Genomic DNA, 25,877 nt, shown 5'->3' on the forward strand with positions numbered 1-25,877 from the left:
GCTCTGTTATCGCATTTCTCACTACATTATGTACATGTTAATCAAGGTGAAATTGCACTTCATCATCTCTAAATGGAGCAAGAGTGTGCTTTGCGAATACTCAAGCTGAGGTCAGCCGTGAACCAGTCTCCTGGCAATAGGTTCCAGAGAGTTTCCTGGCACTCGATTGGCTGCGGGCGAGAGCCTCCAGAAGATTCCTTGGCTGCCAGCAGGTTTGGCAGGAGTGCTTGCTTTGACACACAGAAGGGATGAAAGATGGGAGGAAAAGGAAGCACAGTGCCTGGTCAAAGAAGGAGATTTTCTGCCACCTGTTCCCACACCTGCTGTCGCAAGGGAAAGGGGTGTCCTTTGTTGGGGTAGATGTGGGTGAACAGTGATCTTCTCTCCCATGTGCAAATCTTGGGGATGGAGCCTGTTCTGCAAAAGAGCAGGGCGAAGAGACCTGTTTATGGCAGCACCATGGCTGACTGCTATTTTTTTGGTAATATCCGTATCTAGTATAATTACGGTTGACTATATATTATTATTTCAAATGCTGCTCATAACAACAACTGCAGTTATGGTTATTACAATTGCAATCATTGATTGGTCATTATTACATTTACTAGTGCTAATTGTTTATCTGATTCATGAATTGCTTCCCTTCAAATATATTGGAGTGACTTCATAGAAAAAGCACCAGCATTAAACACTATACAATAGATAAAAACTATACAATAAAAATCAGTACATAAAGCAATCAAAAACAATGGCACATATGAAAATGATGTAACCATATCCACACCTATATTTTACCATTACTAGTGCTATTACAGTGGTACCTTGGGTTACATACGCTTCACGTTACATACACTTCAGGTTACAGACTCAGCCAACCCAGAAATAGTACCTCGGGTTAAGAACTCTGCTTCAGGATGAGAACAGAAATTGTGTTCCGGCGGCGCAGCGGCAGTGGGAGGCCCCATTAGCTAAAGTGGTGCTTCAGGTTAAGAACAGTTTCAGGTTAAGAACGGACTTCAGAACGAATTAAGTTCTTAACCCAAGGTACCACTGTACTGCTGTTTATTTGTAGATCACTTCCCACTGAATATCTTCAAGCAATTTTGTACCAACATTTAAACTTGGGCTGGGGTAAAATCATGGGACCAGGCATGACAGAAGCAGGCCAATCTAACCCACCACCCGCACAGTTGGAAACAATCCCTCTGTCATAGAAGTTGTTTCCTGCCTTTTTCTTGGATGACTTACAATGAAAACAGAAACAGCTAAATACATATTAAAAAGCAACCATTAAAAACCATTGAACATGTACAGGATTGCACTGTAAAACATTATTGTAGACATGAGAGGGAGAATTAAGTTTAAAAGAAGCACATAATGCAGGGGTCAGCAACCTTTTTCAGCCGTGCATAGGCGCCGACTCCATGGGGCCTGAGGGGGCCCGAGCCCCCTCAAAAATTCGTTTGGGGGGGCTCTGCCCCCCCAATAATTTAAGAAAATTATTAGTTATATTATGCTTTGTAAAATCGCAAAATTATGTTGGTATTTTTTATTTTCCTTGTTTGACGATAGTTACCTTTTAAAATACATTCAGTAATGAGTTAAAACAAAGCCACTCCCGATCTAGAGAGGGGGTGGGGTTGCGGGCTCTCGACCCATCAACAATCTCGCGGGGCTGGCATCAGCCCCGCGAGAAGCGGGGATTCCCCCTAGCTCATTAATATTCACCGCCCACGGCGGCAGCCAATCGGCTGCCACAAAGGGCGGGCCCTCACAGGTTCACTTAAGGTCGGGGCAGCCCGGGGCTCGCCCCTTTCGTTCCCCCAGCAGCAGCGGTTTGGGGGTCTTGGGCCCCCCAATATTTTTTATAAGTCGGTATGGGCCCCCGCCCCCCAATATTTTTTATAAGTCGGCGCCCCTGCAGCCGTGGGCTGGTTCACTGTCCCTCAGACCATGTGGGTGGGCTGGATTATATTTTTTGGGGGGAAATGAATGAATTCCTATGCCCCCCAAATAACCCAGAGATGCATTTTAAATAAAAGCACACATTCTACTCATGTAAAAACACGCTGATTCCAGGACCGTCTGTGGGCTGGAATTAGAAGGTGATTGGGCCTTAGGTTGCCTACCCCTGACATAATGCTTCCTTCTCTGGTGAAGATTTGGCACAGATTTGTTCTTGTGACCACCTTAACATGGATTATACCTAATGCTTTTCAGTTCCCTCTTTTTGATTTTCTTGCATATTTGGTCCCTTTCAGCATCCACTAGTAACTCTATCTACAGTGAAGAAAGAAGAGAGAAAAAAACCACGTTTCTAGGGAGGGAAGATTGCCTAGAGAGTAAGCAATGCCCAGGGAAGTATCAGAAGGAGAATCTGCAGAGATCTTTGTGCCTCCCCTGATGACAAGCTGCAGGATAATAAACAATGCAAAACAAATATATATTTACTTAATTTGCAAAACTGTGCAGGTCAGAGAATTCAGGTTACCTTCGTGTCCTGAGTTCAGATTTTTAAGCACACAGCCCTGGCTAATATTCTCCCACTGCATAGACAAGAAAGTAAGTCTGATGCAACAAGTTCTATTCCCAGATGGGAAGGCATAGCACAGCAAGACACTTGCCTGTGTCTATTTATCCAGCCCATAAAACATACCTTTTCGTCATCCAAAGCTTGCCAAGATAAATTATGAAATCTAAGGAACATACAGACTACTGTCACAAACACAGATACATACAAACACATGTGTAACAAGAAGAAAATCAGAAAGATTTGAGACAAAAAAGCAATATTGTTGTCAACAACATGGGGCTGAGCTATCAAACTGGAAATCTTTCCTGGGCTTTGAATTGTTGCAATCTCTGTGTATTCTACTACAGTGGTACCTCGGGTTACATACGCTTCAGGTTACAGATTCCGCTAACACAGAAATAGTGCTTCATGTTAAGAACTTTGCTTCAGGATGAGAACAGAAATTGTGCTCTGGCAGTGGCAGCAGGAGGCCCCATTAGTTAAAGTGGTGTTTCAGGTTAAGAACAGTTTCAGGTTAAGAACGGACCTCCAGAACGAATTAAGTTCTTAACCCAAGGTATCACTGTATTTCTATTGAGGTAAACAACAGAAAGGTTTGATAACTGCTGGATCATGTTTCACGACTTTCCAAAATTTAAGAGGCGCATGATTACATATTCACTGTTTAACTTTAAAAATAAGTGGGGCAGGGGGGAGATTTGACTTCCTATCCTCTTTTGTTAATACTTAATTTGAAGAGAAACTACCATATAAATTACAATACTATTTTGGAAAGCAACCACTACCCAGAAGCCTTTGTGACATGCAGGGTTTTGTCAGCAGACCCATCAACTTGGAAATGTATTCCTAGCCTCTGACAGATGTTAATTAACTCGGCATTACCAAGCTGATTGTTTTATCACCTATCATTGCTGTTGCAAAGGGTCACTGTGCTAATCTTGCATACAGTGTAGCTCTAATTGAATTGCTACTGCTGTACCTTTTCGCATTCTGTATCCCTCTGATTACAGTCCCACCGCTGCCACCCCTCAGGTGCACATCTGCAACTGAGGATAACATTTCATGCATCTCACGACACGAACTCTGGTCCGCAAATGTTTATGGGCCTTGATATGGGCCTTGCGAACTCTGGTCTGCAAATGTTTATGGGACGCAGGTGGCGCTGTGGGTTAAAGCCTCAGCGCCTAGGACTTGCCGATCGAAAGGTCGGCGGTTCGAATCCCTGCGGCGGGGTACGCTCCCGCTGCTTGGTCCCAGCGCCTGCCAACCTAGCAGTTCGAAAGCACCTCCGGGTGCAAGTAGATAAATAGGGACCGCTTACCAGCGGGAAGGTAAACGGCGTTTCCGTGTGCGGCTCTGGCTCGCCAGATGCAGCTTTGTCACGCTGGCCACGTGACCCGGACGTGTCTCCGGACAGCGCTGGCCCCTGGCCTCTTGAGTGAGATGGGCGCACAACCCCAGAGTCTGTCAAGACTGGCCCGTACGGGCAGGGGTACCTTTACCTTTACCTTTATCCCTCTGATTACAGTCCCACCGCTGCCACCCCTCAGGTGCACATCTGCAACTGAGGATAACATTTCATGCATCTCACGACACGAACTCTGGTCCGCAAATGTTTATGGGCCTTGATAATTGTGTTGATCCTGGCGATGCCCCGTGGCTTCCTGATGCGATCAGCATGGAAAGGCAGCGCCACTTATTTTATTTGCAACACTTTGTACAAAACATAAGGAGCAGCGCTGACTGTTGCTTTCCAATTGTTTGTGATTTGGTGTGTACTGGCTGGGGGTTTTTTTTTTTTTTTGCATTGCAATAAGACCGGCTGAAATAGTACCATTTTGTAAAATGAAAATAAAAAAAAAACCACACAAGTAAGCAAATATAAGACATCATTGGTGGAAGAAATATGATTCTTTTTAGCTTCCAAACAGACAATAAGGTTGCAATGCTTTCTGTGCAATTTTCTGGGTGCAGGGACATTTGTGGGGACTCGCGGGTCTTTTGTGATGAGCCTTAGCTCTCCTCTTCTTCTTTTCTCTTCCTCTTTTCAAAATTATTAGGAGTACAGATTGCTTCCCTTAATAAGAAGGTACCTTGTCAGACCATTGGTCCACCTAGCTCAGTACTATACTGAGTGGCAGTGGCTCTCCAGAATTTCAGACAGGAGCATCTCTCAGCCTTCCTTGGAGACAGAGGCATAGCAAGGTCAGGTGGTACCCGGTGTGGAATTTTTTGGTCACCCCCCCATTGCAATTTTTGAGAACGTTGCCCAAAGTTGTTGAGGTTTTTTTTAGGGAAGGTTGCCCATGGTTACTGAGCTTTTTTGCACCCCCTGGCAGGTGGCGCTCGCCCGGTGGGTAGATTTTTGTGATTGCTGTGAAAATCCACCCGCTAATTGTGTCGTTGTGAAAATCCACCTGCTGATCGCACGGCCCATCAGGGGTGCCAGCGCTGCCCGACGATCGCATAAATCTGACTTACGATCTCATAAAAACGCCCACCGGGAATGCGAGTGCTGCCCGCCGGGGGTATGTGTGTGTGCCAGGCTGATCGCCAAGTGTATTTGCACGATCAGCGGGCGGATTTTGACAACCACGATCATGCCAATTGCAAAAATCCACCTGCCGGGGGTACGAGTGCCGCCATGCCAATCTGCCCGGGAGGATTTTGTCACCCCCCTGGGGCGGACTGCACCCTCTGTACACCCCCTTGCGACACCCCTGCTTGGAGATGCTAAAGATGGAACCTGGTACCTTCTGCATGAAAAGCAGGTGCTCTGTCACTGAGCTATTCACCTGACTTTGCTCTGTACTGGTAAGATCACAGCCACTCAGCATCTTACTTTGCCCTCTATACATATAAAATAGCATAGGAAAATACTATGCACCTTTGGATCATGGGCCTGTTGCCGCCAAGCCCTCGCTCCACCCATCCCTGGGAGTAAGCACCAAGCTTGCTTCTGAGTAAACTTGCGTAGGATGCACAGTGAATACCTCAATCTGAATCAGCAAAACTTTGGTCAAGCACGCAGATGCTTAGCATCTCACATGCCACTGAATGACAAAAATATATAAATATTCAAACTGCAAAAATAGCAGTCCTTTCACCAAGAAATTCAGTAGCATAATGTAGACAGGGGGAAATCTGTTCATTCGGTTTCTTTCAATTCCTCATTTTTTCAGTCTTAAATTCAGGGCTTGGCGTAGTCAGGGATGTGCTCCAAAACCTCCCTCTCACCCCACCTGCAATTTTCCAGATCTCGTGCAGCAGTAAAAATGTATTTTAAAAATGCACTTTTTTCCAAGGCACTTGGCAGGTATGCTGGAGTTGGCCTGGGGGAGCCCTGGCATGCTGAAGGCAGCGGGGAGGAGGCTGGAGAGGAACTGTGGTGGGCAGCAAGTGCAGGAGACAGTGGGCAGTGTGCTCCTGGACCTCTTGAATCTGCTGCCCAACCCAGTTTGCCACCTGAGGTGACTGCTTCACTCAGCCTCATGGGTCCATGGTCCATGGTCCAGCTCAGGTCCATGCCTAATAGCATCCTCCTGTATCTCTGTTGAAGGTGATATAATACTGATTGAGTCCAAAGAGATGAGGAAACTAATGGGGACGGGTAAGAAAGCTGGGCCCTCCCCACTGAGAGTACATTTTCCAAGGGTTCCCCAACCCCGAATTGGCACTAGGAGTTACCAAAATGCTGAGCATTTGGGATTCAAATCCCCGGGTTTAACGAGCTGGAAATGTTCAGACAGGACTGAGACAGGAACATCATTTCCACAAAACCAGGTTTGAAGAGCTTTCCTTGGATTAAAACATTGAATATCTGCAAATACTAAAGTTTAATGGGCTGGAGAAGATCATTTTCTACACGCTGAACCATCTCCTCAAGTCATAACGAAGCTGATTGGATGCAGGCTCAGTTTGTGCAAGCAAGAGATCGTGTTGTGGAATGTGCTTTAGAAAACAAATAAGCATACATCTTTTCTCTTCTTCTTCTTCTTCTTCGGCACCAAGATTTTTTTTTTTTAGGGCTTCTTATACGCTGGAAAGATTATAAACCGTGCAGCCTAGTGAATCAATGCAACGGCATCCCGTTTGCTTCATAATCACAGCCCGACGAAATACCCTGAACATGAAAACCAAGGAATCAATTTTCTTTAGGCAGAAAAAGAAATTGTGAAATAAAGACCATTAAATGATCATTTGACTAGATAACTGCAGCTTACTCTGTGGCATAACTGTCAACTTGCTGGGACATAAGGGGATTAATAGACAGGGGAATCGTGGTTAAGGACTGCTTAGGCTGTATGAGACCATGGCTCTGCTTAGTTCAGTGGTGGCCAGCTAGATACCGCTGCAAAGTCATTTGGAATCACAAAAGGTTGTAAAGGTAAGTCCAGTTAAGTTCAGTTGCGAATGACTCTGGGGTTGCGGCGCTCATCTTGCTTTACAGGCCGAGGGAGTCAGCATTTGTCTGCTTCTGCAGACAGTTTTTCCAGGTCATTGGCCAGCATGACTAAGCCGCTTCTGGTGAAACCAGAGCAGCGCACAGAAACACCGTTTACCTTCCCGCTGGAGTGGTACCTATTTATCTACTTGCACTGCATGCTTTTGAACTGCTAGGTTGGCAGGAGCTGGTACAGAGCAACAGGAACTCACCCCGTCATGGGAATTCGAACCGCCAACCTTCCAATCGGCAAGCCCAAGCGGCTCAGTGATTTAAACCACAGCGTCACCTACGTAGGGTGACTCAAATACCATCTAGTCTAACGCCTTGCCAATGCAGGAAATCCACTGGTACAGCACCTCTGATAGGTGCCCACCCAGCCTCTACTTAAAATTTTCTACTGTAGGTGTTATAGATTTAGGGGGGAGACATCCCCCCACCCCTAGCAATGAATAAAGACTAGGATTTTGATTAATTGGGATATGGATTAAAGTACAAGTTCCAAAGCTGTTCCAGACGGGGAATCCCTGGGCTGGCTTAAGCAAACCAGACTGACTGGCCTCGCAAAGAGCATATCTCTTAACATGACAAAATGGGTTGATGAGCCATCCAAGAAAAGTTGGGGAGTGAGATGTTACCAAGGAGATGGAATGTGTGTTTGAGGGGACAAGGAAAGGGAGTTTTTCAGCAAGGGTTGCTGGGAAGGAGAAGCAGGAAGAAGAGCTGAGATCCATCTTGGGCAGGCTGGCTGCAGGCAGCCTGTGTTGCTGCCTCTTGAAATGACCATGCAGTAAGATCTGGACTCCCTCCATGAAGACTGAAGGTGTAGGTCAATAAACCATATTTCTTAAAAGCCACAACAGTCTCTGCCGTGCCTTCCATTCTATCGGGGGATTCTATGACTGTTTAAAGTGGTTCAATAGTGCTTTAAATGTAGGGTGTGAATGTGGCCCCCTAGTCTACACAGCTGTAACATGCTAACTGAGAACATTACATTATAAAACCTGGAGGAGATGTATTTGTGCTCTGGTAAAAGCAACCACCAGCAGTACTGTACACAGCAGCTTCCCTGTAACCTGGTGCCTTCTGGAAGTTGTTGGACTCCAGCACCCATCAGCCCCAGCCAGCATGGCTAGTAGTAATGGATGATGGGAGTTGTAGTCCAAACATCTGACAAGCTTATATCATGCTACAGGTTTGCACCACTTTTGTGGTTTGCTCTGGAATTTATGTGGCTTGCTTTTTTAGAGAGTTCAAAAGGGGTGGGGGCATAGCTGTCAACATTTTCCCTTTTTTAAGGAGGAAATTCCCTTATTCCGAATAAGATTCCTCGCAAGAAAAGGGAAAAGTTGACAGCTATGGGAGGGGGTCCTACTGCAAAGAGCTCCAGTGCATTGATTTCTTTTTAGTTAGGCTGCAGTCCTAATCACACTTACCTAAGAGTAAGCTCCAACTGAATTCAGCAGGACATTCTTCTGAGTAGACATAGCTCAGACCATGTTGTTAAGCGATTTTTTTTTTTATTGTAAAAAGCTCTCTCCATTGAATAAATAAGCTATTGAGGAATACTTGAAAGAGAATCAACTGTAGTTAGCATTGATTTTTAGCTGCTGAACATAGCAGTCCTCCCCCTCCTCATTCCACTTTTCCCTGGGCAATTTAACAAACCTGTTTTTTCCTTCCTTCCTTCCCTCCCTCTTTTTGCTCCCCAGCTAGCCAGAGTTCAGAATGATAGTGTGATGTCATCCTCCGCAGCTGCCAGTCAAAACAAAACCGTTGTACTGTATAGAGACCAGTACAGCTTTTGCCGCAAGGCACTTCTTTTTGTAGTTCACAAATCTGGGATAAAATCCAAGGCAGCTCTAAAACCATTGTGGATAAAGCTAAAACGTCGTAGGATCCACAGGCTTAAACACTGGGCATGCCTCCATGGTGTGTGAATGTGTTGTCCAGGGATGGTGGGCTTCTCTAGGTGGCCTGTTTATTGAGCATTCGTCCCAATTTGCTTGCAGGGCGCTTATTCACCTTCCTGTTATTCATTCATTCACCCCACTTTTTCAAGTTGCTTCCAGACTGCCACTGTTTTGTTGGAGGGAATCAAGTGGGTACAATAAATAGAAGGTTACACAAATATTATTAAAAAGATAATAATACAGCACCCTTTCATCCGAGGATCACAGGGATTTCAGTATAAAAACACAAAAATACACTGAATTGCAACTTATTACCAAACTTAAAACCATGGAGAGACCTGGTCTGAATAGAGACACTGGATTCTTATCTCATTATACACGATGAAGCTATTTTTAGCCATCTCACCCCTTGCTTTTTCCTGTAAGACCAATTGCAGTTGTTAACAGTCATCTACAGGTTTACCACACCTTCCCACCCTCTCACTGTATATAAGGGTCTGGTGACTTTTGTTTCAGTGTATCTGAAGAAGTGTGCATGCACACGAAAGCTCATACCAATAACAAACTTAGTTGGTCTCTAAGGTGCTACTGGACGGAATTTTTAAATTTTGTTTCGACTATGGCAGACCAACATGGCTAGCTACCTGTAACAAAAATACACAACATAGTAATGAACAAAAACAATAACCCCCCCCCCCCAGTTTTAGAAGGCCACAAATTGCTTCATTAGCCGAAAGCCTGGCAGATGATGATTTTTTTGCCTGGCACCTAAAGATATGTAACAAAGTTGCCAGGCGAGGCTCCCTGGGGAGAGAATTCCATAAACAGGAAGCCACCACAGAAAAGGCTAGTTCTCACCTTGCTACCTTCTGGATTGGTGTTATATGTTCAAAGCTGATGAAAGGCACTCTGCACCACTGAAGCGACCTGAGGCTCAAGTGACCCCCAAGCTGTGTACCCACTTCTTCAGAGGAAGTGTTCTTCTTCTTTAGTGATCACTCGTAGCTGAGTAAGATTGTCTTCCATAAACACGGTTTTAACAATGAGTCCGTAAGTGACTGTGGAGGCCAATTCTGGATCCACACTTCCTTCCACAGTAGGGACATTGGTTTCTGGGCTGGGCTTGATCATGGTGAGGGTTTGCCAAGCGTGCCTTCCTCTTAGCACATTTCTCCCTTACGTCCTGAGTTCGAGTGTCTTCAAAGCCCATGACACCTTTGGTAAAGGCTGTTCTCCAACTGGAGCTCTCACAGGCCAGTGTCTGCGTTCAGGACGCTCGCTGTCTGTGTTATCTGACAAAGTCCGTACATTCCATGTTCCAAAGTTCAATTATCTTTTACGACCGCTAGGTGGTGACCCCACTGGGCATGATAATCCAGTTAGGGGAAAAGGGAGGCAGACTATGTTTAGGGCACCTTTTCTAGCCCCTTCCCCTTTTCGGGGTGAGCAGAGTGGATCCTAAAAAGGGCTGTTCAGTCATGGATACAGCTGCTGAGCTGCTCAACTACCTCGTTCCTTGAGTCAGAACGACTGAATCTGTATCCACCACCCATGTGCTGGTTCATGACTAGGAGATTCCAGATTTCACGATCCTGCCCCCGTTACCATTTGCCGATTGCCATGGGACTTTTGGGGTTTGGGTTGGGTTTTTGGAAGACGCCTGTGCGTGAATTTTTTTTTTATGTGTGTAGATCAGTGCATGCTGACCAACACACAGTCTTTGCAGTAGGGCTCTGTTCCAATGGCATGAAGTAGTGACAACAAACCGGTAGATCCCTATCTGCTGCAGCCTTTATCCGCCTTCATGGCCGTTGTAACATACCGCTTGTTATCATCTGCCTGTTCTGCCGTTGAGGACTTCTTGGATCATTCTTTGTCTAGCTCCTTCCCTTTGACCTTACCGTCTTGGATGATATCAAGAGCAGGCAACCTCCCATCTATCCGATCTAGGGAGCCTCCCACTAACAGTGTGCAGTCATATCTGGATTGAGCTTCAGTGTGTTGGCTCTCATCCAGCCCACTACAGAGACAAGAAAAGAGAAGTAGAACTGTAGATGTTAAACAGCAAAGGGGATAAAACTGAACCCTGAGGAACCCCACATTGAACGCTCTATAGGCTGAAGAGCCCCTGTTTATTGGCTGTCATCCAGTCCATGAGAGCCAGTGTGGTGTAGTGGTTAAGAGCGGTAGTCTCATAATCTGGGGAACCGGGTTCGCGTCTCCACTCCTCCAGATGCAGCTGCTGGGTGACCTTGGGCCAGTCACACTTCTTTGAAGTCTCTCAGCCCCACTCACCTCACAGAGTGTTTGTTGTGGGGGAGGAAGGGAAAGGAGAATGTTAGCCGCTTTGAGACTCCTTAAAGGGAGTGAAAGACGGGATATCAAATCCAAACTCTTCTTCTTCTTCTTCCATTACTGAGGCAAGACGATGGTCCAGCACACCTGCAGATGCAAAGAAGTGGAGCTGTGTGTCATCAGCAGATTGCTGACAACAACGTACTCAAATTTAAACTGGATTGAAGTGCTCTCTTGCCCTAGTGCAACAAATCCTCTTAAGATAATAACAATAATAAATCGACTCTATTTTTCCAGATCAGAAAAGTGATGGGGAAATTCATTCCAAAATATGATGTGACTGAAAGTATACCAAGAAGATGTATAAAACACCCCACAAGAGAATGAATTCAGGGCAAACGATTTCCGCTTGCAAGGATTCACATGGGCTTCTGATTGGCCGCTGTGGAAAGAGAGTGTTGGACTCGATGGGACATTGGAAGGTCCAAAGCAGAGTATTGTAGGGTGAGGCCTCTGGGAAAAGATCTGGTCCAGGAAGGGTCTCCAGGGCCAGGCAGACAGGCATGGAGGGCCACATTCCTTCACTAGTTAGAATCATAGAATCATAGAGTTGGAAGAGACCACAAGGGCCATCGAGTCCAACCCCCTGCCAAGCAGGAAACACCATCGGGGCACTCCTGACATATTGTTGTCAAGCCTCTGCTTAAAGACCTCCAAAGAAGGAGACTCCACCACACTCCTTGGCAGCAAATTCCACTGTCGAACAGCTCTTACTGTCAGGAAGTTCTTCCTAATGCTTAGGTGGAATCTTCTTTCTTGTAGTTTGGATCCATTGCTCCGTGTCCGCTTCTCTGGAGCAGCAGAAAACAACCTTTCTCCCTCCTCTATGTGACATCCTTTTATATATTTACTAGCCGCTAAAGTGTGTGATCTGTTATATGTGGTCTAAATCTCTCTTCTGTGCTAGCTGCACAGGTCTAATTCCGTTTCCCTCTCCCTCTCCCACTCTCTGTTGCACTTAAACTGAAAATGATGTCTTTTGTCAGTTACAAGGTGTCTGGCATTACAGGGAAAGTGTGCTTTGTGTTAATGGTGGTAACTGTCAGATTGCTTCACACAGACAGACAACTCGGTTTCGTGAGGATATAATTGATGTTATCCCTCTGACCCGCAGAAGGCGTTGACTGTTTCCTCTGAAACTGAAAGAGCTGGGATGAAGTGTGCTGCACGTGACCCTCATGAAGTGTTAAAATCCCAGCAGAACCTGGGAGCCTATTCTGGGCAGCCAAAGTCATTTTACTACCTGAGGCAAAGGGCAAGATGGCACCACTCCTTGCATCCCACATAGAGGGGCGGACTAGACAGGCAACGGATGTCGAATTTAACACTTCTAAGGATGTGCAAATCCGTCTGCATCAGTGCTTCTTGGTCATTTCCCAAATCTTAAATTCATAGAATCATAGAGTTGGAAGGAACCCTGAAGATAATTTAATCCACCCCCTGCAAGGCAGGAATATGGCCAACATAGTTTGTTACTTAACCAAAGGAATGTGGTGCCTGCCCCATGCTGTTTGACTACAACTCCCATCCATCCCTGTCTGTTGGCCGTGCTGTCTAGGGTTGGGGGGATTTGTAGTCTGACACCATCTGACAGGCACCACATTACTTTGGTTAACTATGTTGGCCAACATGGTGAAACCATCTCTGCAGCATTTTGAGCCCCCCCCCCACTCGTTCTGCTAAATGGGATCCTGCCCCAATAGTGCCCAGGAAGAAGTTGCACCTTACCCAATTTTCTCTCCTGAAATGGAGCTGTGCAGAGGCAGCCAACAGGCAGGAGGACCCAACACCTCTGTTCAAGATCAATGTTTGATCCATTTTGCCATAAGAGCTGAATAAAGCAGTGGGGGGGAACTCTCATCTATGGGCTGAATTAGTCCCACCTCCTGGTCACTTCTAACGGCCCACGCAGCTGTTTCTCACAATCCATGCCTGCCTGTCAACAATTTGTGCTGATGTAAGTGATGCCAGTGACTTGTGGTTTGCCACAGCTTGCTGCCAGACTTCTGGGTTAATTATCTGTTGCTTCAGTTGCAGCATGACCACACAGCTTTTCTAGAGGCTTCAGCCTAAAGTTGGGCATTTAGTGTCACTGGCTCCCCATGCTGTGGAATATCAATCTACCAGCAGAGATTCAACAGGCATCCTTTGCTACTTAAATTTACTTGATTAGTTAGCCATTCTGATGATAAAAGAATTGTAGAATTGTAGAGTTGAAAGGGACCCCAAGTCCAACCCTCCTGCCATGCAGGCACTGCAGTTAACAACCCCTGATAGATGGGTACCCAACCTTCAGTGAAGGAGAGTCCACCACTTTCCAAGGAAATCCACTGCACTGTCAAACAGCTCTTGCTGTTTTGATAGCTCTGTTGGTTACAGCATGGTGCTGATGACGCCAAGGTTACAGGTGTGATTTCTGTAAGGGACAACTGCATATTTCAGCATCGCAGGGGCTTGGACTAGATCAACCTTTCTCAACCTGTGGGTCCCCAGGTGTTGTTGAACTACAACTCCCATCACCCCTAGCTAGCAAGGCCAGAGCTCAGGGATGATGGGAGTTGTAGTCCAACAACATCTGGGGACCCACAGGTTGAGAACCGCTGGACTAGATGATCCTTCCAATGCTGTGATTCTATGTTCTATGTTCTTACCAATGTTTAGCTGGAATCTCATTTCTTGTCGTCTGAAGCCATTGGATTGGGCCCTACCCTCTGGAGCAGCAGAAAAGAAGTTTGCTCCATCTTCCATGTGACAGCCCTTTGAAGACAGCTATCAGATCACCTCTCAGTGGTCTCTTTCCAGGTTGAACATACCCAGCCCCATCAAGTGTTCCTCATAAGGCTTGGTTCCCAGACCCTTGGTCATCTCGGTCGCCCTCATCTGCACACATTCCAGCCAGTCAATGTTCCTCTCAAATGGTGGAGCCCAGAACTGGACACAATATTCCAGGTAGGTCACTGAGCTAGTGCTATAAGGTTGCCATATTTCAAGAAGTAAAAATCCGGACACAAAAGTTGTTGAGTTTTTTGGGGGGAAATCGCCCCCAAATTTTGATTTTTTGAAATTCCCCCAGACACTAATTTTGCCATTGAATTCCCGGTCATGTCTGGGAAATTCTGGACGTATGGCAACTCATAAATATATGGCAGTAAATTAAATAAATGAAGAGATGTGTCCCTGCCCTCTTGCCCTGTGGTTTCTGTGTTGACCAAACAGTAGCATCAAGGAATTTCCTAGCTAGAGCGAAGCAAAGTGATGCATGTTTCTTTGTAATGAAGATTTATTTAGCCTAGGGTCAAAAGTTCAGTACAAAGGGCTCAGGGCAAGGCTTTTCCCTGCAGCGGGGAGCTATAGCCTTTGAGTGTTTTAAAATAAGCACACAAAGTGTTTGTGGGGGCGATACTTCTGTCGGCCTATTGGGAATGTCATGCTGTCCCAGAATCCCTCGGTGCAGAGGCAGTGACTGTCAGTATAAAACATACAGCAGTGTGTTAGTGATGTGCCTGCAGAGAAAACAGCTTAATTTCAACAGCTATCAATGTGTCTTGCTTTTACAGAGGTCACCTGAGCAGGATTATTGGCTATTGAGAGAACTGGGAGCAGCTTTTCAAGAGGAGAGGTGCTAGGGAAAATCTCTTTGCAAGAGCTGAGCAGCGGTTGTGCACAAAGAAATGAACAGTTTTTGAGGTTCTCCAAGAGTGCAAACAGGAGACCATCCTGGCACAGGGAGAAGGGAGGGGGTTATAAATAAAGCCTCTAGAATCTGGTAGGATCCTCACTGGGCTCTCTGTCCCATCTATGAATGCAATGAACCCTTCTTTGCAGAGGCATCTGTTTACAGGGCCAGACTTACCATAGGGCAGAGTGAGATCGATGGGGGCGGGTAGAGAGGTAGGGGGAAGTTTTTTGGGGATGGGACAGAGCTTTGGGTGCCAGACATTGCTGTCTTCTCCATGCAATTCACTAGCTCTCCCAGATTTGAACAGCAGACCCACTTTTTTTGTTCAAATGACCAAAAACAACAGCATAATTCAAAAATATGGGTTGTATCCAGTGTGGCACTGAGTTAAAGTCACTTTGCAGTGTGTGTGTGAATAATATAGCTGTATACTAGGCTTGCCATATTTCAAAAAGTAAAATTCCTGACACCTGCAAAGTTTTTAGGAAGACCCCAAAATTGTTGAGCTTCGTTTTAGGAAGCCTCCCCCCAAAATAGTGTTTTTAAGCTTTTGTAGCTATTTTTGCTGCTTTCCCCATCATGTTGCCATACATCCAGGTTTTCCCTTAATTTTGCTAATTCAGCAAAATTCCCTCCTGATGCCATTTTTACAGCTGAAAACGAGGACATGTTGGGAATTTTCCTGATGTATAGCAAGCCTATGGTATACTCATTCCACTAGCGAAATGTTTTGAGCCAGGGGGACGTTGTTGCACAAGAGCCTAATGCCTGGGGGCTCATTTACTGAGGAAGGAACACAGGTAGCCCTTTTTATACTAAATCAGGTCTTGGTCCATCTTACTGGGGACTGTCTACACCAGGAGTAAGCAACCTAAGGCCCGGGGGCCAGATGCGGCCCAATCACCTTCTCAATCCGGCCTGCAGATGGCCCGGGAATCAGTGTGTTTTTACATGAGTAGAATGTATGCTTTTATTTAAAATGCATCTCTGGGTTATTTGTAGGGCATAGGAATTTGTTCATTCCCCCCCCCCCAAAAAAAATATAGTCCGGCCCACCACATAGTCTGAGGGACGGTGGACCGGCCCACGGCTGAAAAAGGTTGCTGACCCCTGCACAAGAGAATGCACAAGTAGGTTGTTCATAACTTTGTGGTGTGATGAGCTTTCCCCTAGTGCAACTGTTGCATTGAATTCCACTGTTGCCCAAGATTAAAACCCACCCGTCACCTCATGCAAGATCCCTTGTGTTAGTGAATAGAGAATACAGTGCTGTGTTTCTTGCGTGGCATTCTTCTTCTTCTTTTTTGGCAATCGCCCATAGCTGAGTAATATTGTCTTCCAAGAACATGGTCTTAACAGTGAGTCCGTAAGTGACTGTGGAGGCCAATTCTGGATCAACACGTCCTTCCACAGTAGGGACATAGGTTTCTGGGCAGGAGTTGATCATGGTGACGATTTGCCAAGCATGCCTTCCTCTTAGGTCGTTTCTCCCTTTCCTCCTGAGTTTGAACGTCTTCAAAGTCCATGGCACCATTGGTAAAGGCTATTCTCCAATTGATGCACTTGCAGGCCAGTGTTTCCCAGTTATCAGTGCTTATACTACATTTAAAAAATATTTGCCTTGAGAGCATGGAAATGCAAATGCGAAAACCTCCTGTGGATACGTAGCAGAGGTTTCTGCACTTCTGTGGAACCTGGGCATTCTCTTTTACTTTTTTGCAAGGAAGGAAAAAAATAAAGAATGCTATAGCCAGGTTCTTGTGTGCTCTCTCTCTCTCTCTTCATTATCTCCCAGGAAAGCTTAGGTAGAGATGTCTTCCTTTCTCTGCTTCAGATGGCAACTGGCGAGCCTTGATTGTTTCCCCTTAATTATAGCATCTCAGTCGAAAACTTCAAAAGCTCTCTCAAATACTATTGTGCATTACGATAATGGCTCCCTCTCCTCTCCTTGATTGCTACATTGGGCTTGAAACTGAGCTCTCTGGATCCTCTGAGGAGGAGGCAAAGAGGCTCCATAATTCTCCCGTCCCAGCGTATATGGCTTTCTTGCTTTTAGCATTCATTCTTTGGGGAGATTGGTTACTCTTCCCTCCCTCCCTCCTTCCCCCCAGCCTTCTCTCATTTCATTCCAGCATGCAGACTACTTAAAGTGACTGCAGCATCACTTGCAAGGAAGGATGAACTGTGCTTGAAGATTTCTGTGGAGCCTGGAAGCTTGATGCTGGGGCCGGCCCAATACATTTTGCTGCCCGAGGCGGACCAGGGGGGAAAAATGCATCCCCTGGGAATTGTTCTTTGTTAAGGGTGCTGGGTTAGAGCACAGATAGAGAAGAACACAGACAGGCTCAGGCACCAAATGCAGCTCTCCGGGTCCCTCTGTTGGGACTCAGGCCACCCTCCTCTCTTTGCACCCCTTTGAGGTTTGTTTAACTGACTGAAATGTATCTTTGGATGGAGAGAAGGTGCTGTGGTGGCGGCGGCGGCAGAGTGCTCATCTTGCCCTCTCTTCCTCTCTTTCCATTCTGCCAACCGATTGCTCTGTTGCCTTTACACCGTGGCTTACTGCCTGGAGACTCACATTGCTCCCTTTAAAGATGGGAGCCTGCCTGTCTCAAGGCAGCTGTACATGCAACATGGTATCATAAAAAGGTAAAGGGACCGACTCTGGGGTTGCGATGCTCATCTCGCTTTATTGGCCGAGGGAGCTGGCGTACAGCTTCCGGGTCATGTGGCCAGAATGACTAAGCTGCTTCTGGCGAACCAGAGCAGCGCACGGAAACGCCGTTTACCTTCCCGCCAGAGCGGTACCTATTTATCTACTTGCACTTTGATGTGCTTTCAAACTGCTAGGTTGGCAGGAGCAGGGACCGAGCAACAGGAGCTCACCCCATTGCAGGGATTCGAACCGCCGACCTTCTGATCAGCAAGTCCTAGGAAGGTCATCTAGTCCAACTTCCCACAATGCAGGAACCTCAACTAAAGCATCCATGACAGATGGCGATCGAACCTCTGCTTAAAACCTTCCAAGGAAGGAGAGTCCACAACTTCCTGAGGGAGACTGTTTTGCTGTCAAACAGCTCTTACGGCCAGAAAGTTCTTCTTGGTGTTTCGCCGGAATCTCCTTCTCCCTGATGTACTTGAGTGCGACTCTGTGGGTTAGTGGTTCGACAGAGGTGAAGAAATGAAGAAACGGGGAGGAGAAATGCTGTGACCAATTGAGCTGACTTCTATAGTAGAAGAAGAAGAAGAAGAAGAGGAGGAGGAGGAGTTTGGATTTGATATCCCGCTTTATCACTACCCTAAGGAGTCTCAAAGCGGCTAACATTCTCCTTTCCCTTCCTCCCCCACAACAAACACTCTGTGAGGTGAGTGGGGCTGAGAGACTTCAGAGAAGTGTGACTGGCCCAAGGTCACCCAGCAGCTGCATGTGGAAGAGAGTGGAAGCGAATCCAGTTCACAAGATTACAAGTCCACTGCTCTTAACCACTGCACCACACTGGCTCCACAATGAGCTGTGCCCAGAGCATCATACAGCAAGCATCCAAAACACCCAAATATAAATATGCAAGTTGCAGAGCATGCCAGTAATTTCCAAATGACAAAAACCAACAATTTAACAAACACAATATAAATCTGATATTACAAAAAAGGAAGAAAATCTAGGTTTAAGTACAACAAGAGCTAACTGACAAAGTTTCCAATCTAGGTCTTCCTGTACTCCAAGGAGCCTGGCTTAAATACAGTTCGGAGAGAAGGAGTCCTCTTGCCAGGCTAGATGACATACAGCTGGCTCCCATATTCTTGCTCCACAGGAGGCTGGCAGCAACAGAAGGCAAATGTTGGGGAGGGAAATGGTGGTCAGTCTCTTCCCCAGCCTCCTGCAAGTAGCAGCCGCTGGTGCAGGTCTGACTGCACTTATTCACTGCAGTGAAGCAAGGGGTGGGGGCAAAACAGAGAAGGAAAACGGAGGAGGGGGATATTTCCTCTTGATCAGCTTTTCCATCTTGGTTTCTTCGATGCCAACTCAGCATTTAAAGAAGTACCGTATTTTTCGCTCTATAAGACACACTTTCCCCCTCCTAAAAAGTAAGGGGAAATGTGTATGCATCTTATGGAGCGAATGCAGGCTTTGCGGGTTAAGCCAGAAGCCAGAACAGCAAGAGGAAGCACTGCGCAGCGCTCCTCTCGCTGTTCTAGCTTCTGGCTTAGTCGCGCGAAGCCTCCGCAGGGCAGCGGGGAGCCTGGATCCCGCTGTCCTGCAGAGGCTTCGCTCAGCTATCCCTGGCTTTTGCGAGAGGTGGGGGAAGGAATAGAGCACGCGGCTCTGTCCCTTCCCCCACCTCCCAGAAAAGCCCCCAAGAGCCGTGCTCCCTTTAAAGAGTGCGAGGCTCTTGCGGGAGGTTGGGGAAAGCCAGGAGGCTTGCTTTCGCTGAAGCCAGGGGAGCAAGCAGGATCGGTGCCCACCGATCCCGCTTGTTCTCCTGGCTTCAGGGATAGCCCCGCAAAGCCTCCTGAGCAAAGAGGGAGGAGCACTCCCTCATCACTCAGGAGGCTTCTTATTTCTTGTTTTCCTCCCCTTATGGTTGGGTGCGACTTATAGAGTGAAAAATACGGTAGGTTGTCGCCCACAATCGCTCACACCACTTTGTAACAAACAGCTTATTAAAGGTTCACCACAGGGTGCTGCGAGACACATTTCCCTTTAGCCTAGGAGACCAACATGGTCTTCCTGTTATTTCTTATAAATAAATGAATTAAATACCACAAAGACTCCTGCTGCACAATTATCCACTGGGGCTGCGATATGAGGGGACCGGATACGATATGTACCGGATAGGTTTTTACATTTCTAACAAGGCGTCCAAAAGTCTCATTAGCAGTTCTGAATGGTGCATTATCCTGTCAAATAAAAAGTGCAGGTTTCCCCCCACAGAATTATAAATTATACAGCTTCCAGCCCCCTAGTTTTTGCCATAAGTGACATTTAAACAACCACCTGGGTCAAACTCTCAATGGGGACACTGACAAACATTACCAATTTGAAAGGTCAGATCGCCTGTTTGCAAACTGGATGGATGATACTGACCTTAAGATTTTTTTATTTATTTATTTTAAAAAGAAACAGCTTCCATCATCCTTAGTCCTTTCCCTCCAGCAGCCCTAGGTGACATCGCTAGCTGTGTAAGTGTGCCAGCTTGACAAGAAATGTAGAGGGTTAGGTGTGGGTCCAATTGCGACTATGTCGAGATTTCTCGGCATCTGGTTGGCGCCTGACATCTCTGTCGGGTCAGCTGACTCGTGCACAGCAAAAAGACATGTGTCTTGTGCTGTTGCGCAAATCATGGACCCCTTGCTGGGCAACTTAGTTCTCCATCATCACATCAAGGAAAGTAAGTGGAGGGCTGATGACAGAGATATTTGACTGTGCTGCAGCCAATCCACAGGCCACCCAAATGGAACTCACAGACCACAAATTAAAAGCCTCTGCCTTTGTCCATGGTTAATACCATTTCCATTTCCACTGTGTGTGTTTCTCCTCCTTGCATACTGGAACAAGTGAATTGCTGTAGGAGCAAGCTGCAGTCAAGCCATGTAGATGAGATCATGTTGTTGTTGTTTATTCATTTAGTCATGTCCAACTCTTCGTGACCCCATGGACCAGAGCACGCCAGGCACTCCTGTCTTCCACTGCCTCCCGCAGTTTGGTCAAACTCATGCTGGTAGCTTCAACAACACTGTCCAACCATCTCGTCCTCTGTCATCCTCTTCTCCTTGTGCCCTCCATCTTTCCCAACATCAGGGCCTTTTCCAGGGAGTCTTCTCTTCTCATGAGGTGGCCAAAGTCTTGGAGCCTCAGCTTCACAATCTGTCCTTCCAGTGAGCACTCAGGACTGATTTCCTTCAGAATGGATAGGTTTGTTCTTCTTGCAGTCCATGGGACTCTCAAGAGTCTCCTTCAGCACTATAATTCAAAAGCATCAATTCTTCGGCGATCAGCCTTCTTTATGGTCCAGCTCTCACTTCCATACATCACTACTGGGAAAACCATAGCTTTTATTATATGGACCTTTGTAGCTGAGATCATAGGATCATAGAATTGTAGCATTGGAAGAGCTCACAAGGGACATCTATTCCAGCCCCCTGGTGACATTCCGTTTAGATTTAAGGTGCCATTTGGCACCTAGCTGATATACCTAAGTTTCTAACACTGGCACTGCCCCACCAATTTGGGTCTGCTGTCACCTTACTTACAAGCTGTCCAAGGGGTGACACCACCTGGTCACCTTCCCGGTTTCAGCATGGTGCTTGTAGAAGTCAACATGAAAGGAGGATAGGGATAAAACTAGAATGAGTTAGCTCTGCCTGTCAATGGCTTGGGCTTCACCTACTGTTGAGCTCCTTGCCTTCTACCCCACTGGTCCCAAAGGTCACCAGACTCCATTGTCCCTCCCCATGTGGTAGAAGCTGCCTGGTCCTCCTGACCTGGGTGTTGTCACTTCCTCTGCCACAGGATCTGAAAAGTGCATCTGGAGAGAATAAAACAGTGAGACTCACCACTGACATTGGCAAAGGAAGAGGCAGCGCTCCACCAGGCCACCTGGGAGGATGCTGCCTTCAAGGCTCAGACTGTGCAGTAGGATCTGCCTTGCCTTCCTAGCCCTGGACACTATTGTCTCCTGTGCTCCGGGTTCTGATCTGGGATGGGACAGACAGGCTGCTTTGGGGTGTGGGGCAGTACTCTTTATTAAGAGGAAAACATCAGGACTGCCACTGACACCAGCAAGAAGCTGCTACTCTTACCTACGCTATAAGAACTACAACTTAAAAACTTGAGCTCACTTCGTCCCTCTTCCCTCCTGTTCCTTTTAAAAACACAAGCCTGAAGGACTTAATACTGGCTTGTTTGTTTGTTTGTTTTGCAAGCTGCTCTGATAGCCTTTTTTGTCTCAAGACTGAGGTATAAATGCTGTAAATAAATAATTGAAAATAATGTTGCCGATTCAGCTGCCAGTCTGGTTCGATTCTGTATATGTGTGTTTGTGTCCCTCTCCTTTACCCTGTTGTGCAGAGTATTTTAGGGCAGTCTGGGTCAGCTGACACACTAAAATATGGGGAAGAAGTGCTGCAATTAGACCACAGCAAATGAATGGATTTTAAGTCTTGAGGCAGCAAAGATGGTTCAGAGCTTTCGATTCTTTTATCTTTTAAAAATCTACACTGCCCTCCCAGCGATTAAAAGAATCCTCTGTGGCTATTTATATCCCCATTGATGCTCCCCCCCCGTTCCACCCCCACCCCCAGTTTTCCCCTCTAGAAAATACCACACTGGCTTTGTAGATCAGAAAAAGGCCAGGCCTTGCTACTGTGAATCTTAACGTTGAACCCTCATCAGTAATTCAGAACATTATGGAAACATCCGTCTGTGGCAAATGTTTTCTTGGTAGCAGGGAAATTATTGTAGACAGGGGTGGCTGGGATATTTACAGGCAGCATGAGAAGAAGACACACTGGAAGGCGGAACGAGAAACTAATCTGGACTGAGGGTGCCATGGGGGCTGATCAGGACGAAAAGCCACCCAGAAAGAAAGAACGTTTCCCCAGAGTAGTCATAAATAGATTTGGGACTCGCATAGATTGTGAGCACGTGAATCATTGATAGAGTTACTTTTCATTTACACAGATTATTTCTCTCTCTCGAGCCCATATTTCAAATATTGAACACTAGTCTTGGCAAAGCCATCTCCTCTTGTGAACAAATGAAAGTCTTGCATCCTTGTATCTAGTGGCATGCGCAGGAACAGACGTATCTAAATGGAATGAGTTTAGGGTTAGTGCCACAGAATTGGGTGGTTCTCCAGCAGCGGTGGAAAATTAAAATGTAGCTTTCCAGGTCTGGGTCTTCTCTCCAAGATTGCACCACTCATGGTCAGCCACACCCTGCTCTGGCACCATTATAGTCAGGGTGGGTATCGAACAGGTCAGCAATTCCCAACAAGGCATCAGTGAAGTTAACTCTTTATTCAAAGAAACAAAACAGCTCAGGCCTAGTGAGCACCGCAACTCTTCTCAGTAGTTCTTGTCCCAATGATGCAGTTGCGAGGACTGGAGGTGCCCTCCTTCCCACAGCCCTCTAAGTCTCCTCCTCCCCTTCTGAGGAGCCAGTGTGGTGTAGTGGTTAAGAGCGGAGGACTCATAATCTGGGGAACCAGGTTTGTGTCTCCGCTCCTCCACATGCAGCTGCTGGGTGACCTTGGGCTAGTCACACTTCTCTGAAGTCTCTCAGCCTCGCTCACCTCACAGAGTGTTTGTTGTGGGGGGGGGAAGGGAAAGGAGAATGTTAGCCGCTTTGAGACTCCTGAAGGGTAGTGATAAAGCGGGATAATAAATCCAAACTCCTCCTCCTCCTCCTTCCATCCCAAGCAATCTGAGGCTCCTTCATCTTGTCTGTCTTTGCCCTACCCTCTTCATACCTCTTCTGGTTCTGGGAGACCAACAGGGAGGAAAGCTGGTCACAGCAGGAGGGGGAGAAACCTGTGCTTCTTCACCAGCTGTGCTTCTCATTGCCTCTTAGTTTACACCCTCTCCAGGTTCAGCTTCTGCTTCTGGACTTCTCTCTGCCACAGACTCTCCCTGCTCACTAAGCCCTGTTACTTCTTCAGCTTCTGACGCCTCCTCCTCCCAGTCTGCTCCTTCTTCTCCTTCTGACCACTCATCATTGTCCCACCACCAATGCCCTGGGTCTCAGACTTCTTCCTTTGGGGTTCCCCCAGCTGGTGAAACTATCCTACTGTATGGAAGGTAAAATTTACATGATAATGGAAAGCATAAATACAATGCACATATTACTAGGGATAATATTTAAACATGCATTAGGTGATAAGAAATTGCTTGCAAAAATGCGCATATTAGGCAAAACTGCATACAGAAATGCATTTATTATGAGAAACATGTCCTATGGTGCTGATGAGTTTTCATGTGTGTTTTTTTTCTAATTGGAAAAAAACCACACAAACTGGTGCAGAAATGTGGAAAAGCAAAATAAAGTCAGGGGAAAAGGAGTGAAGCTGAAATTGACCGAGTCGTCCCTCCCAAGGCCAGCTACTGCCTCTCAGCCTAACCCCCCCAGCGAAGGTTGCTTTGACAATAAAAAGGTGGGTGGTCAGAGAGTCTCCATTTACACAGCTCTGAGCTCCTTGGAGTGAGGACAGGAGAAAAATATAATTCATACTCCTGTGGGAATGGAAACTGAGCTTCCTTTCCTGAGCTTTCCCATTTTCTTCGCTTGGCTTCTGATTAAACATCAGGTTTAAGTGTCGTCAAAAGTGTGAAACGCTGAAGGATACACAAGAAGGCACTTGAGGTTACAAAAGCTTGTTTTTGAAAGTGATTTCAAGCTCCCCCCGCACCTCTCAAGAACAAAAAAACAAAACAGGCAGTGGGTTTTCTGCTTGAAATAAATTGTCCAAGGATTATTCAAAGGCCATGGGTTTTGCCGCAGACCCTGGCAGCTGGGGGATGCATTTTGTCAAAAGCAAGTTCTCCTCTTAATTCTCTTGTTGTTGGCCATTTTATGGAAGTTCACAATCTGCATGCAGACTTTTTAAGGTTAAATTCTTGATATCATGAGACATCGGGGAGAGACCCCTGTCTGAAATCCTAGGGGGCTAGTGCTAGTCTTCAAGTGACTGAAGATTTTGACAGATTTTTTTTCTGAGCACTTGGGGCAAAGGAAAGTAAAACAACTGTTGTTGAGACATTTCATTCATTCACTCACACACACACACACACACACACACACACACACACACACGTGTGTATTTAAATCTAGATTTTCAAGATAGCTTACAAAAGAGAACCATAAAGCAAATATAAAGCAGATCAAAAACATTAGAAATAAAAGCAATTATAGTAGTAACAGTAAAAACACAAAAAGCAGTAGATATCCACCCCATCATGGTCCTTCAGTCCCATCCTAACTACAAACAAACAAATTAGAGAGAGCCTCACAAAAACCCTCCAAAACTACTTCAAGGAAAACGATGTAAACAATATAACAACCCCCCTCCTATGGGACGCAATGAAAGCGGTCACCAGAGGAGCTTGCATAAAAGAGAAAACATTCCTTAAAAAACAAACCTCCTCAAAAATTAGCAAAATAGAACAAGACATCACAGCCCTCTCATCACGCTACAAACAAACAGGATCTAAAAAACTCCTCAAACTTATAGAACAAAAAAGGAGAGAACTAGACTCCCTAGAAATTAACAAAACAATGATCAACATTCTATACTCCAAACAACGTTTCTACGAATATGGAGGGAAAAACTCCAGATTACTAGCAAATAGATGTAGGAAAAAAGCACTCAAAACAAGAATACACTGCATCACCAAAAAAGACGGCAACATAACATTCTCCCCCGAAGAAATAACCTCAGAATTTGCAGAATTCTACTCCAACCTATACACCTCCCATAACCCACCAGAGAAGGAAATCAGAACATTTCTAGCAGGACTGACCATGCCTACCCTAACTGATGAGGAACAGGAATTCATGGACAGCCCTATCACCCCAGAGGAAATAGATGCGGTCCTCAAAAACCTGAAACCACACAAAGCCCCAGGCCCAGATGGCTTCACAGCAGAATTCTATAGGAAATTCAAAGAACCCTTGATGCCCTACATGACCCACCTATTCAACGACATCATAAAAGGGGCCCCCATCCCCAAAACCTGGACCCACTCCAAAATAGTCTCCATCCCAAAACCACTAAAAGACAGCCTCAAAGTAGAATCATACCGCCCAATCTCATTAATAAACCAAGACTACAAGATATTCACATCAATCTTGGCCAACCGCCTAAAAATCTTCCTACACAAGTTAATAGCCCCAGACCAGACTGGTTTTGTCCCTGGCCGCAATATAACAGACCCCATCAGGAAACTACTGAACCT

Source organism: Podarcis gaigeae (genome assembly GCF_964106915.1).
Source record: "Podarcis gaigeae genome assembly, chromosome: 16".
NCBI lineage: Eukaryota > Metazoa > Chordata > Lepidosauria > Squamata > Lacertidae > Podarcis > Podarcis gaigeae.